General features: G+C 42.8%; 1 protein-coding gene across 11 annotated transcripts in view; it reads left to right on the forward strand.

The window, feature by feature from the left end:
• The window catches only part of ppfia1.L (protein tyrosine phosphatase, receptor type, f polypeptide (PTPRF), interacting protein (liprin), alpha 1 L homeolog), a 77431-nt gene that overhangs the window by 13857 nt on the left and 47283 nt on the right, over nt 1-16291 (forward strand). The window lies entirely within an intron of this gene.

Genomic DNA, 16291 nt, shown 5'->3' on the forward strand with positions numbered 1-16291 from the left:
CCAGTAAAGGCACTGAATCGAAGTTTAGATCTCAATAGTAGTGATGTGCAGCTGGCCCGATACCCGCAGGTTCTGGCTAATCTCAGCACACCATTTTCTGGTCGCAGACGGGTTTGGTTGACCTTACACCGCCGACTTTCTGCTTCCTGTTTCATAGGTGCACACTCACCCCCCCCCTTTCGTGACTTCCTGGGCGGAGCTCTGCGGGTCTATAAATAAAGGGGACGATGTGGGTGTGGGTTGAGTTTTTCTCGACCTGTACATCACTGCTCAATAGGTGCTGCCCTACCCTACATGCATGTGACCACCTGCTAATGAAACAGGGCCTTGTTTTACCAATTTAAGTTGCAATTATCTGTTTTATTATGTAGCAGAACACGTTGTTCAGCCCTTTACAGGGATTGTTCATCAATCGGTCCCTCCCCCACTGGAGCTTACAATCAAAGACCCCTATCTCATTAAAGGACCAGTAACAGAAAAAAAATTTGTTTGTACGTAACGAAAAAAAAACCACCAAGACACTTTTAGCTTTAAATTCGCAAAATCTTTATGAAAGGATTAGTAACATCAATTTTTTTTTTTTTTTTTTTAAAAATCGTTAGTATCGTCTTTATTAAGAAATAACGAAACTCTGCTTGCGCTCCTCTTCAGAAAAAGTGACACGGCGACGATCCAACATGTGTTCTATTTCTCCTTCCTGGCTATCTCCTATAAGGAAGGCAGGGAGGAGAAATCGAGAGCCGCACGATGGATCGCCGGATCGCCTGAAGAGGAGCGCAAGCGGAGTTTCGCTAAGTTGTTTCTTAATAAAGACTTAGCGATTAAAAAAAGATGAATTTGTCCTTGTGGTTTTTTTTTAGTTCTATACTAACAAATATTTATTTTTTTCTAAAATATTTTTATGTTACTGCCCTGTTAAGAAATCACTTACTGATTCTCCGCTTGCGGAAGCGGCGACAGGGTGACAATCCAACGTGCGGCGCTCGATTTCTCCTGCCTGGCTATCTCCTATAAGGAAGGCAGGGAGGAAAAATTGAGCGCCGCATGGTGGATCTCCTTTTCTGAGGAGGAGCGCAAGCGGAGTTTTGGTAATATATTGGAATATATTTACATGTTTAATTGCAAAGCTCCTCCCCTCTGCCTTGGAAAACGGTAGTCGTTCTTCTTTATTAGCTTGCCAGACTCCTGACCTACTTCTTGTCCTAGTGAAGAGAATAACAATGCATTGTTTGCTTACTTCCGAGTAATCGCATCGCCTCGGGGCACCGGAATTTAGCGTAGAAATGCGATCGCCTGCAATACTGCTACTTGCTGCCATTGTACACAATAAAATGACACACTTTAAATATTTTCCATAATCTACCCTAGTGCCAGATGATTTGTTGGGGCTGATCCACCACCCTGTAGATGCCTTTTGGAACCTAAGTCTCAGAATGGTATCCCTTAATGTATTTTATATATGCCCAGTCTGCAGCCAGCAACTCTCCTACTTACCCTTTGTGTTTGAGATGCACCTTACCTTTCCTCCTGTTCCCACTACTAACACCTTCTTAGCTCCCAGTCAAGTGTGTAGGCTTGAGAGTGTTTCATGTTTTCTTGAGTAGAAGTAGAATCTTTTTGTTGATGTGGTTACTGAAGGAGTCTTGGGTATTTGATAGGAAGAACCCAATTTCCCAAACTCCTAGTCTGATTGTTATTGCTCTAGAATAGACGTCTAGATAGTTGGCTTTATACGGCCTTGCCTTTGGTTCTTTCCAATACTCTCTGTTGTTCAAAGAGTGACAATTACTCTTTTGTTTCCTCTACTTTAGGTAAAGGGAGGTTAGTTATATAAATCCTAGGGATTATAGGGGGCAAGAGCAAGGTCAAACAATGTAGGGATGCACTGAATCCACTATTTGGGATTCGGCCAAATCCTTGATGAAAGATTCGACCGAATACCGAACCATATCCAAATCTTAGTTGCATATGCAAATCAGGGACAGGCAGGGAAAAAGTGTTAAAAACTATTTTTACTTCCTTGTTTTGTGGCAAAAAGTTGCATAATTTCCCTTCCTGAACCTAATTTGCATATGCAAATTAGGATTCAGTTCAGTCAGGCACTGGGGTTTGGCCGAATCCTGCTGAAAAAGGCAGATTCTTGGATACGGGGCATCCCTAATTTAATGTGACTTTATTATGTAATGAACACAAGGCACTGGGTCTCTTTCGTTTTCAAATATTAAATATTGCAATGTTTTTTTAATACAGGTATGGGATCTGTTATCCGGAAACCCGTTATCCAGAAAGCTCCGAATTAAGGTCTCCCATAGACTCTATTATATCCAAATAATCCAAATTTTCAAAACTTATTTCCTTTTTCTCTGCAATAATAAAACAGTAGCTTGTACTTGATCCAAACTAAGGTAATCCTCATTGGAAACAGAACCAGCCTATTGGGTTTATTTACTATTTAAATAATTTTCTAGTAGACTTAAGGTATGAAGATCCAAAGTATGGAAAGATCCATTATCCGCAAAACCCCAGGTCCCGGGAAATCTGGATAACAAGTCCCATACCTGTATACTAATACAAGTATGTCCTTGTGCATTTATGCATTACCTTCTGGCTAGGGACATCGTTTATCCTCTGCCAATCTCCAACCATTTCCATCAACACTTCGAGTCTTACCAATAAGAAAGAGACCCTTTGTTTCACTACTAATTATTTGCAGCTCTTAAAACAGTCTTTCATGAGCAGGGGCAGGGAGTCTCTGACCTGTAGAACTTGTACACTTGTTTTTGGAGGCACAGGGGAGCCTAAAGCTGGTCGCACACAGAGCAATACAAACTGCATCTAGTCGGAATGTGTTGGTCCCCTCTAAAGGCCCCCATACACGGGCAAATATATACTGCCAAATAATTAAGGCCCTCTGACGGGCTTCCCGGATCGATATCTGGCCGAAAAAAAGATCTGCCGGGCTTAAAAATCCGTATGATCCGTACATTGGGCCCACAATCGGATCAGCCCGATATTGCCCAACTACAGGTTAACATATTGAGGAGAGATCTCCATATCTCCATATAGATGGCCAACTTAAGTCTCATCCAATGGCTGTAGCTTTGATATACCCATCAAAAGTTTCTGTTTCAGCCAATGAGAATAAGAGGAGCTGCGGGAGCCACCACTTCCTCATCAGATCTGTGCAATCTGGCTAATGACTTGTGTGGTCCGATTGACCATTATGCACCAGGTTATGGTGGCCATACACTATAAGATCCGCTCGTTTGGCAAGGTCGCCAAACGAGCGGATCTTAACCCGATATGCCCACTAACGGCTGCATTAATCTGAACCTTCGGCCCAGGGGCCTAACGATCGGATTACAATACTACGAATGGGCTCAGATGGGTCGCAGGACGGCATCAACTAGCCTATGCGGTCCTGGATCTTTCAATAGATTCAAACTTGACCGATAGATATCTGGCTGATTTTTGGCCTGATATCGATCGGGAGGACCCGTTGTGAGCCCCCACACATGGGCAGCAGGGTTAGTTCACACGGGGAGATTGTCGCCTGGCGACTAATCGCCTCTTCTTCTGGGCGACAATCTCCCAAAACTGCCTTCGTGTATCTTCCCATCCGCTATAATGAAAAGTCGCCTGCGTTAAAGCACATGCGGCGCTTCGTTTTCCGCCCAGAGTTTCGTCGTGAGGCAACTTCGGAAAACGCAGTGCCGCGTGTGCTTTAGTGAATTAACCTTTACGTGTCCTTTAAGTCCATTTGCTGAAAGTTCTCTTCAGAAGTACTGTTTCCCTCACCATAATGGGACAGAAGTACCTGTATTGGGTCGGTATCAGGTCGCTGGTATAACCAGAAATGGGTTAATACAGGTGGGCTCCTCTAGCTGTGTCCAAAAATGACAGCGAACCCACAAGCCATACATGTATGGTTCCCTTGGCTTATAACATGGTGGAACCCCTGCTATGTTCAGGAGGTATCCAAGCCCATAAATTAGAATTCACCCCTTTGACTCCCTGACCCAGCTCCCAGTATGCTGCGTGGGCAACTGGGAAGTGGGGGGAGAGGAAGCTTTATTATTGTCTGTCTCCCCCCCACCACCATCATGGACTGACAATTAAAATTCCTGATATAAAATAATACAGGACATCTGTTTCTAAGTAAGACAGAGCATACCTAGGTCATGTGATTACCTATATGGAGCTTTGCCCAAATATTCTGGAAAAGGCTATTTTTGTTCCAACCGGATAATAAAATACAGTTTAACAGTGCTGAGTGTACATTGATTTATTTTATCATTACTGTCCTCTATTTAGTACCAACGCATACTCTGCACTCTACAGAGATTCTAAACATGTCAGCCCCTGCCTCCATGGAGCTTACAATCTAATGTCCTATAACTTTCCTACATCTCCGTAGGATCATATTCATCATTAACCAGCTTTACCCAAAACAAATGAACTTTTTATATGAAGAAACAATTTGGCTCACTAAGAGTTGCATTCGAAATTCCTCTGTTTGCGGAATTGCGTCTGTTGATTTATAAGTGATTTATTTCATTTAGGGATTGCTTTAACCTTGATAATGATCTCAATTCGGGGCTTTAAGAAATGGCTTTCTTTGCATCCATTATATTCAGTGAGCAATGCACGGGCTACACCAACTTTGCATTGGTCATTTTTACCTGTAGATTCTTTAAATCTATTATTTCTTGTCTTCTGATATTAATATTCTAGAATTCTAATATCCTAGGACACACTAGGTTTGGCCAAATCTTCACCAGTACTAGCTGTCTCAAGCTGGTTGCTCAGAGGCCTCCTATTCTGTTATCCCATTGCATAGATATGTATTTGTGGTGATGCCACCAGACTAGGAGCCTATTTCATATATTATAGCCAGTACCAAAAACAACATAAAACAGTTTGCATATAGGCATACACTCATACTAAGTGCAATTTGTAAGAAAAAGGACAGGAACCATTTTCAAGGGGATTTTTGTTGCCTTTTCTGAGCAAATTCAGTCTGATGTGAATTTGGCCTGACATAGATGATACAGCTAAAAACAATGTGCACTTTAATATATTTCAGAGCTTTTTTTTGCCTACGATGTGACTCGGCAGTCGGCACATGACATTCTTGTGGTGAGGGCAGGCCCTATACATATAATTGGTTGCGTTGCAGCCACAGGTCAAAAAGAGGGCTTCAGTTGACTTGCTTAAAGGAGAAGGAAAGCTAGCAAAGCAGTTTATTGCCAATAGGTTAGCCACAATAGTGCAAGCTATAACACTATTTATTCTGTAGAATGCTTTACCAAAACCTGAGTAAACCGCTCTAGAAGCTCTCTGTTTGTTTAGGATAGCAGCTGCCATATTTTCTTGATGTGACATCACTTCCTGCCTGCGTTTCCCTGCTCACTCATAGCTCTGGGCTCAGATTACAGCAGTGAGGGGGAGAGAGGAGAAAACTGAGCATGCTCAAGCCCTAGCCCTGGAGGTTTAAGCTGAAAACAGGAAGTCTGATACAGAAGCCCATGAGTACACAATAGAACGAAAGAAATGCGGTTTCTTTTGACAGAGGACTCAGAGCAGCATTACTTTGAGGGTTTACTGGTGTATTTATATAGACCTTTCTGATAAAGCTTACGTAGTTTTAGCCTTTCCTTCTCCTTTAAATTTTCCAGGCATTCACCTAGATGTGCCTGGGAAGTGTGCTATCCCTATTATAAGCTCCCTTAAAGGGGCTGTATTCCCCCCTTGTTCAACATAAGTTCAATAGATATGGCTTAGACCGCATCTTTTTACCTCTTGTTTTAATCGTAAAAAAAGCTAAGGTTTTTGTTATTTCTTGAGCTAAAGAGGGAAACTGAAGATTCTCCATGTTTGGCCCTTGCGAGGTAGATGATTGGATTCCCAGTGCGCTGACAACCCCCCCCCCCCATAATGGATTTCCGTTTTATCTGTACATTGGCAATATGATTATCTGCCTTGCAAGGGCCAAACATGGAGTATCTTCAATATCCCTGTTTAGCTCCAGAAGAAGCAAAAAACACAGAAAGTATGTTTTGCAGAAATCTTGTTCATTTTTGTTGTCTTGAGCTAAACCAGGAAACTGAAGCTTCTCCATGTTTGGTCCTTGCGAGGTAGATGATTAGATTCCCAGTGCACAGATAACCCCCTGCATAATTGATTTATGTTTATCCGCACACTGGTAATCGGACTATTTGCCTTGTTTTCAAAATGAATCAGTTAATAGTGCTGCTCCAGCAGAATTCTGCACTGAAATCCATTTCTCAAAAGAGCAAACAGATTTTTTTATATTCAATTTTGAAATCTGACATGGGGCTAGACATATTGTCAGTTTCCCAGCTGCCCCAAGTCATGTGACTTGTGCTCTGATAAACTTCAATCACTCTTTACTGCTGTACTGCAAGTTGGAGTGATATCATCCCCTCCCTTTTCTCCCCCAGCAGCCAAACAAAAGAACAATGGGAAGATAACCAGATAACAGCTCCCTAACACAAGATAACGGCTGCCTGGTAGATCTAAGAACAACACTCAATAGTAAAAACCCATGTCCCACTGAGACAAATTCAGTGGAAACGAAAAACAGCAGCCTGCCAGAAAGCATTTCTCTCCTAAAGTGCAGGCACAAGTAAGTCACATGACATGGGGCAGCTGGGAAATTGACAAAATGTCTAGCCCCATGTCAGATTTCAAAATTGAATATAAAAAAAATCTGTTTGCTCTTTTGAGAAATGGATTTCAGTGCAGAATTCTGCTGGAGCAGCACTATTAACTGATTCATTTTGAAAAAAATTTTTTTCCCTTGACAGTATCCCTTTAAGAAGTAGCAAATCACATAGACTTGTGATTAAAACAATACACAAAAAGTATGTTCGGCTAAAGTCTAATTTATTGCAGTCATATTGAAAATAAATGCTCCTTTAAAGATGAGTTTTAACATTCACCACCAATTTTTAGTTTGTGCATATAGTCTGCCATATTAGTGCCAGATTCAGTTTAAGTAGTCAGAAAGGGAAAATAAAATGCCTTTTTAAATTCTTCGTTTTCCATACGGCATAAAATGTCATTTTGTTCTTTGATCTTCGTTTAACAGTGTTTTATGTTTCCTGTCCTGGAATGAAAAAAACATATTTACTCTGTGAGTCGCTAGAGATAAATCTTTAGGAAGCCTTGGTGTATGTATTGGTTCTGAGCCCAGATCTGCATTCCAGTTTCAGATTGTTGAGTTCAATGGAACAGAGTACTGTACATGCCGAATATCTCTCTAAAAACATCATTCCTTCTAGGGCAGTGCCAACATACGTGTTTCATAATGGCGGTTTTATCGAGTTTGGTGGTGTGATGTCTGTAGAATTTGGAAGCATTGCTATTTAGGCCCCTTGTTTCATATCTACAAGCAGATTATACTTGCCCTTAGGTGACTTACCTCCTTTGCTGCTGGAGACATCCACCCTCTAATTTAGAGATGCACCAGAGTCCATTATTTTTGGATTTGAGCAAACAGTGACCCCTCTACTGTCCTCCGCTCCTACGCCAAACACATGAGCATTAATGGGTGAGCTGGGTAGACTTGATTGTTATCTCCCCCTCTGTGTGGGCTGCATATCACTTGCTACTATCATTTTTTGGACAGAATAATACTGTTTCCCCCCCAAATGGAGTGCATTCTCTATTAGTCTGCATCTCCAGTGGGGGAAACATTTTCATACAATAGTTGATCTTTAAATGTTCACATCCTGCGGAAGCAGACCTACTGATTAGTCTGGGGCTGTATTATGCAACAGTTTCTTTAGAGCAGTGATCCCCAACCAGTGGCTTCTGAGCAGCATGTTGCTCCCCAACCCCTTGGATGTTGCTCCCAGCGGCCTCAAAGCAGGTGCTTATTTTTGAATTCCTGGTTTGGAGGCAAATTTTGGTAGCATAAAAACCAGGTGTACTGCAAAACAGAGTTCCCTGTAGTAGTAATCGTGCGGTCCTTTCCAAAACTCGGGGTCGGGCAGGTTCTGTCGGCTCCTGCACAAAATCTTGGGTCGCGGGTCTGGGTTGAGCTCTTTTCCTGCTCTCCCCGCCCGTGTCCTAGCGCTGCCGGCTTCTGGCACCTAAATTTTATAGACTCACGCCAGCCCCTTTCGTGACATCACAGCGTGTCTATAAATAGAGGGGGGGACGCCGAACCGGGCGAGGGGGCGGCTGAGGGTCGGGTCGAGAATTGTCCGCACACCACTACCCTGTAGGCTGCTAGTCCACATAGGGGATACCAGCCATTTACAGTCCTTATTTGGTATCCCCCCTCCCCCAGGAACTTTTTGCATTCTCGTGTTGCTCTCCAACTTTTTACATTTGAATGTGGTTCATGGGTAAAAAAGTTTTGGTACCGCTAGAGGAACCAATACTGAAAGATAACAAACTTTGGAATGTCTGCTGTCGAGGGTTTTCCTCGACCCGCACCCTACCAACCCTAACCCGGGCCCGCTCCATCCCCTGTATTTATAGACCAGTGCCTGACAAAAGGGACGGGGCAGGTGCGAGTCTATGAATTGAAGGGCTGGAAGCCGGCAGTGTGAGGTTGTGGGTGTGGATAACGGAAGTGAGCGACCCAAAGATTTTTTTCTCGAAACCGCCTGACTTGCGGGTTTCGTTTTGCCTGCACATCACTGGTCTGCTGTCCTGGGAGAACTGCATTTTGACCTTAAAACCAATACACAAATGGCACTATTACCCCATTCCCAAAATGGTTGTGCCATAAAGAGGTGGCACTGCTGCCTTTCTTTAGTTGGGTATAAAGGGCAAGATCCTCTTTGGTCAATTTGGCTTCCCACACTGTGTGCCAAAATCGGACTAATGCAGGCATTTGGGCCAGTGCAGACCCGTTGATGTGGTCCTCATTTTCTATCTTGTATCAGGCTGTTGGAAAGGGCCCCATACATGGGCCAAACAAGATGCCTTTATCCACCTGTGAATGGGCAGGTCTGTACTTCAGTGTCCCATATTAAATGTGAAGTAACCAAATCGTTTATGTTTCTATTCCTGACCCCATGTGTAAACCCAAACCAATTGCATTAATTCCTCAGGAAAGCAACATCTGTTTGCGGTGTAAAGGATCACCTCAAATAACCTGAGCCTGGGTACGTCTGGGTTAAAGGGTTGGTCCGCTGTCAGCATTATAATAATGGGGGAAGCTTTTGCCGTCAGTTCTCATCTGTTTCCAAGGGAGGGTTTTTAGGATGACGGGACATCACACACAGTCTCTGTTAATTCCTCTTGCCTTTTGGTTCTTGTTAAGTGTAAATGGGAAATGCATGAGCATGCTAATGTAACTCTATACCCAAGGGATAACTGTCTCTTATTGGAATGAGATCCCTTTGTATGGGAGGGGAAAGTGCCTGCTTGTCTCGCTCCTCTCATTGGCAACCTTTCCAGAGCTTGGAATTTGTATGCTTCTTCGTATGTCCTAAAAAGTGTTCTGTCCTCATTATATTCTGCCCTTAATGTATAAAGAGCTCTTCTAAAATTGTCTAATGCTTCCAAGCAGTCACGAGATGGGATTACACATAATTGCAACCCATCTGTTTTTATATGGAAAAAAGGATTATTTTTTATTTGAATTGTGGTTGAGTCAAACTAGTCACGTGGGGAAAGTATGTACATCCAATTACCATGATATAGTCCATCATAATTTTATATGTATATTGTTGCAGCCATTGCCAAAACCTTCTAAACTTTTCCATCAAGCGGATTTCTCTTGACATTCCCTGTGCTTCTTGGCTGGATGATATCCCAATTACCGTGCCATTCAAAGAAGTCTATGGAGATCTTGGGCAAGCTGAGGGCCATGAAAGGACTGGATCTTATTGTACAGAGTGGACAAAACCATCGCATTGTCATAGGAAGAATGTGGGTCGCACCAAAACATTATTGGAAGCTGAACCAGATGATGATCATTTGTGGGAAGGAAAAGTTCTGAATGAATCTTGTAGACATCCAACAGAGAGAGAGAGAGAGTAGTATCTTCTACTTATGTCTGGCGAAAAGTAATTTTGTGGCCATACACTGATCAAACCTACAGCTAGCTGACTAGTTGGCCAAATAGGATTGTTCCATTCTGCGAACCATTCCAAAATGGTCGATATGCCATCCTTGCACCGAGAAGGATGAAATTTGGATTTGGAGTGACTGACGGTAATTTAATAGGTCATTCAAAACAGACTCCTCCCAAGCAGCAATGCAGTCCGACTGTATCTGGTTATGTATGGCCACATTTAAATAAAATGTTCCTGTAGTTTGTAGACGCTACTCCGGTTCATCTGCCTGTGTTTGGGGGCTTCTGACAGGTCTTCCCGAGGAAGGTTTAATTTTTCTGGCGAGCCCATTGCTCCTTGTTGTAATCTGATCGTTTGGCCCTAGGGCCGAATGTTCGGATTACCCTGGTATAGCCCTTCTGTTAGAGGGCATATCGGTGAAACAGCCGCTGGTTTGGCAATGTCGCCAGACGAGCGGAACTCTTCGTGTATGGCCAGCTTAAGTGTTAAAGACACAAGAAATTTACCAACAAATTTGAAGTATAATTTCTTTAATCCAATTGACTCAATTGAATTTAATCTGTTTGAGATATTCGGTCAATTACTGGAGATAATGTGGGATTATTAGACTTGACCACACAATTTTTGATAAAGGTGCCCTGTCATCTGTTCTATGGAGCCTTCAGATGTTTTCACTGAAAGAGGCAATGAGAAGTGCACAATGGGTCCTTATACTTGTTGGTAAGTACAGGACTGCCTTGTGCACTAGTGATGTGCGGGCCGCTTTGGGACTCGCGGGTCAGGTGCATTCGGAACAACTTCTGCAGAAGATTGTGGGGTCGCAGATGAGTTTTGGTTGAGCTCTTACTCAATTACTCTATTTTTTGTCGACCCATACACCGCTATTGTGCACACTAGTGTTATGCTCTGACGGCCAGAACCCGGAGTCGTAGCAAATGACTCCTAGTGTGGATGATATTTCCATAGCAGCCTTGGAGATGGGTTGGTAGAGGACAGGACATTCCAGGGGTACTTATTTAAAGTGGGCTAAAACCCCTGTACAAAAAAGCTCCCCTTAATTGCCTGGCATTGTCACCGCTCCCTCCCCCACTGTGCATTAATTTAAAAAAAAAACTTTAAAAAAAAACTGACCCTAAAATGCAGCGCCGTGGGGACTCCAGGGTGCCATCTTCCGCCACTTGTTATTCTTTCGAGACTCCGACATGAAGTGTGCGGGAGCATGCACAGTTGGCTTTAACCGTGCATGTGTTGAGTCCCGAATTAATACGAATTGGCGGAAGATGGTGCCCTGGAGCTCAGCTGCGCTACTCTGCATTTTAGGGTCAGGTTTTTTTTTTAATTTTACTTATGCAAAGTGCGGGGAGGGGGCAATGCCAGACAGTTAGGAGAGGCTTTTCTGGTTCGGGGGTCTAGTTCTCCTTTTTACAAGGGTCCCCAAGAGCAAAACTAGTTTCACATTTCACAGCAGCCACCTGTTTTTTTTTACAGTAAACAGTGGTTTTTACTTTACGAGGCGGCATTGAATTTGGTTGAATTATTCACTTTGCATCTTTGAGACCACGAATGGAACCTTATTATAAAACCCTATTTTGGAACCTCCAATTTTTTGCTTTATGCGATAGAACGGAGTGTTGTTGTATTTACTAAACTCACATCGGGTTAGACAATCGTCCGTAAAGGTTTCCTAAACGGATATGATTGGACTGAATAAAGTCAAATGGTCCAGGCCGCTTGATGTTTTTCCCTCGAAAGACTTGTTCAGCGTTCTGCTTGAAGAGTTTGCCTTTCTTCTCCCCCACCATCGCCGCTGAACTCTCCATCACCTTGATGATTTCCCATGCCATTGGCCAGATGGGAATAGAATACAACTTGGCGTCAGCTGCCGTGCTGATGTTCAGTGTGTGAGAAAGGGAGCCTGAAAAGGTTGCCGGCCCCTGGCTTCTCTTGGAATGTCACTATTAAACGCTATGTTTTTGTCCTTCGGGTGGGATCCTTTAGAAGTTAGATGAGCAGAAACACAAATGGACATTCTTCTTCTGTGGTTACAGTTTGTATAGATTGGATGGATCCACAAACGAGCTTGGGTGCTCGTGAGGCCTTCGTGTGCCCCAGGAAGGTTCTCCGACAGCAAATGTCACTGCCCTGTTGTGCTATTCCTCTGTACAATAATTAACCTGCTACAGTGTGTTAGGAATTTACCGCAGCAGTTGAAAGGTTGAATCCATTTAACCCCCTGCGGACTTATCTTGCTTGCGTTTACATATCTGTTCTGGCATTTGGCTAACATTTGTCCCCAAGTTCAGCGTCCTCCCATTCTTATAACAAAATATCAGTCAATCTAATACAGCTACAAGAGTAAAGAAGACACCATGTTGCTGGTCACACCAAACCCTATGTGACCAGGCTTCCAGAAATATCAACAACAGCAAATAGACATTAATCCAATGTTTCAGCCTAAAGGCCCACATACACGGGCAGATATAAGATAACGTATACAAAAGTTTGTGTGTTAAGTTTGGTCCCGTTTACATATATTGAACACCGCTAGTAATATGCTCCTAAACACCTTTGTATTTAAAGGGATCCTGTCATCGGAAAACATTTTTTTTCCCAAACGCATCAGTTAATAGAGCTACTCCAGTAGAATTTTGCACTGAAATCCATTTCTCAAAAGAGCAAACAGATTTTTTTTATATTCAATTTTGAAATCTGACATGGGGCTAGACATATTGTCAATTTCCCAGCTGCCCCTGGTCATGTGACTTGTGCCTGCACTTTAGGAGAGAAATGCTTTCTGGCAGGCTGCTGTTTTTCCTTCTCAATGTAACTGAATGTGTCTCAGTGGGACATGGGTTTTTACTATTGAGTATTGTTCTTAGATCTACCAGGCAGCTGTTATCTTGTGTTAGGGAGCTGCTATCTGGTTACCTTCCCATTGTTCTGTTGTTTGGCTGCTGGGGGGGAAAAGGGAGCGGGTGATATCACTCCAACTTGCAGTACAGCAGTAAAGAGTGACTGAAGTTTATCAGAGCACAAGTCACATGACTTGGGGCAGCTGGGAAACTGACAATATGTCTAGCCCCATGTCAGATTTCAAAACTGAATATAAAAAAATCTATTTGCTCTTTTGAGAAATGGATTTCAGTGCAGAATTCAGCTGGAGCAGCACTATTAACTGATTCATTTTGAAAAAATGTTTTTTTTCCATGACAGTATCCTTTTTAAGTCTATGCTAAATGATGCAGGTTTCTTTAGCGGGCTCTTTCAAAAAATGCACTTTTAAACCGCTCACCCAAAATAGATGGTGACCCAGGTGCATGAACCCCGGGTCCCGCTCCTGGGTTCACTTGTGCCTCAAACAGTGTGATGGGTAACAAACGAGAAGGAACTCGCCAGATCAGACGGGTGGCCCGGGTGCATCGCCCCAAGCCCGTAGCTATAGGTAAGTCACAGTCAGAAGAAAAGATTTGACGAGCACTCCATTCACCCGTTCGATTAAAAGAAGTAAATATTTATTTCAGCATTTTAAAAAGATCCATTGTCGTCAGCTTATTGTCCAGTGCCAACAGGCTTCCCTAATCGATATCTGGCTGAAAGTCGGCCAGATGTCGATTGGCCGTGCTTAAAAATCCCATCTGATTGAGGACTACGTCGGTTGGTTGATTTGCCAGTCTATGGGGCCCTCTGACAGGCTTCTCCAATCAATATCTGGGAGAAAGTCGGCCAGGTGTTGATCCGGCTTAAAAATCCCATCGGAACTAGGACCACATTGGTTCATTTATGTGGTCCTAGGTCCTACTGCACATTTTTTCTCCTCGTTATGATCCTAGGGCCCAACGATAGGATCAGCCCCATATCGCCCACCTCAAGGTGGACAAATCGTGGGAGAGATCACCAAACAATCGGATCTCCATATATATGGTCAGCTTAACTGCCCTTCAGCTTGGAGATCAATGCTCTAGCAAGTCTTTCATGCTCTGCGGGAGTTTTACACGTCAATGGTGGGGCGGGCTGGTATGTGCGGTGTTTGCTTTTTACATTTGACTTCTAATATCATATGTTGTCATTGGCTTTGTTGGAACAAGATCAATCTCCATGTGGCTTGTGGTCCTGGCCAGTCAGATTCAGCTGCTCTTGCGTAAGTGGTGTCCCCTGCTGATTCGGACTCCTGACTCATATCTATGTTCTATGGATATTGGTCAGTTGGGGGGTTGGGAAGGTTGGAATATCTTATCTGCTGATGCACCTTATTTACCTGTATGGCTTCCCGATCAGTCGGAAAAATAGAAAGGAGGCCATGCTGGGTATTGCCCATTGTGTGGTATCCATTTGATATACATGCCGATAACATACCTACAAAGGTTGGAGGTTCACTGCAGCTTTAGTTGGATCACACTTTCTTGTTTGATCCCATATGGGAGAATATTGATCTTTGTGTGGGTGGCAGTAATATAGCATGAATACTTATCCGTGTTACACTAGCCGTAAGGCATATACTGATTATATTAAAACAATGAAATTCCATGGAAGGAAAAATACCTCCTGGTTTATAGTCTGTCTTAAAGGGGGTTTTCACCTTAACATTAACTTTTAGTATGACAGAGAGAGGGATATTCTGAGACAATTTGCGATTGGTTTTCAATTTTTATTATTTGTGGTTTTTGAGTTATTTGGCTTTTGATTCAGCAGCTCTCCACTTTGCATTTTCCGTAATCTAGTTGCTACGGAAGGTCCAAATTACCCCCAGCAACCCTGCATTGATTTGAATACTGGAATATGAATAGGAGAGGTCTGAATAGAAAGATAAGAAATAAAAAGTAGCAATAAAAATACATTTGTAGCCTTACAGGTTTTAAGATGGGGTCAGTGACCCCCATTTGAAAGCTGGAAAGAGTCAGAAGAAAAGGCAAATAATTCAAAAACTATAACAAATAAATAATGAAGACCAATTGAAAAGTTACTTTGAACTGGCTGTTAACGTGAAGGTGAACCACCCCTTTAAACCTTTCAGTAAAATAGTTTTGATCGTCCCACCTGAGAAAAGGTCAAAGACTCTTGTTTTTGTTATTTATTCCTCTGAAATTCTGTATATTCCCCACCCCAGGGTACTGAAATTCTCATTCTGACAAAGCGAAGCCTGTACTGCTCCCAGCATTGCTTTTTTCTTCCTCGTGTCTCTGAGGCTGACCTCTTATTTACCAAGGTGGTACATTCCTGCGAGAAACTCGCAGAACAAGAATCTGTAGTCAAACATTTAAACATTGTGTGACATGAATACAACAGCCGACATTCTGATAAGCACACACTTGCCGTATTGCTAACGTATATCCAATAGTTCAGAATGCAGCAATTTATTTTGGGGGTATAAACCCATTTTCATGTTAAAGGGATACTGTCATGGGAATTTTTTTTTTTCCAAAACGAATCGGTTAATAGTGCTGCTCCTGCAGAATTCTGCACTGAAATCCATTTCTCTAAAGAGCAAACAGATTTTTTTATATTCAATTTTGAAATCTGACATGGGGCTAGACATATTGTCAATTTCCCAGCTGCCCAAAGTCATGTGACTTGTGCTCTGATAAACTTCAATCACTCTTTACTGCTGTACTGCAAGTTGGAGTGATATAACCCCCTCCCTTTCCCCCCCAGCAGCCAAACAAAAGAACATTGGGAAGGTAACCAGATAACAGCTCACTAACTCAAGATAACAGCTGCCTGGTAGATCTAAGAACAACACTCAATAGTAAAAACCCATGTCCCACTGAGCCTGCCAGAAAGCATTTCTCTCCTAAAGTGCAGGCACAAGTCACATGACCAGGGGCAGCTGGGAAATTGACAAAATGTCTAGCCCCATGTCAAATTTCAAAATTAAATATTATAAAAAACTGTTTTCTCTTTTGAGAAATGGATTTCAGTGCAGAATTCTGCTGGAGAAGCACTATTAACTGATGCGTTTTGAAAAAACCATGTTTTCCGATGACAGGATCCCTTTAAGGTCCCCATAGATGTGACGATTCTTCTTTGGTGAGCGATTGATTTCAGTGCAGCCCAGACCAATCCATCAAATTATCGTGCTGTTAGTGGGATTCGAACGATCGTACATCTTACGATTTTTTGGCCGACTTCTGTCAGAAAGTTGATCGCCCAGGTTTAAAAATCTTTATCGGTCCCAGTGCAATCGATCTATGTTTGCAGGGCCAAGCAGGCAGCTCCCCTTCAGTTTTGCTGGC

This window comes from Xenopus laevis, chromosome 4L, assembly GCF_017654675.1.
Source record: "Xenopus laevis strain J_2021 chromosome 4L, Xenopus_laevis_v10.1, whole genome shotgun sequence".
Classification (NCBI taxonomy): domain Eukaryota; kingdom Metazoa; phylum Chordata; class Amphibia; order Anura; family Pipidae; genus Xenopus; species Xenopus laevis.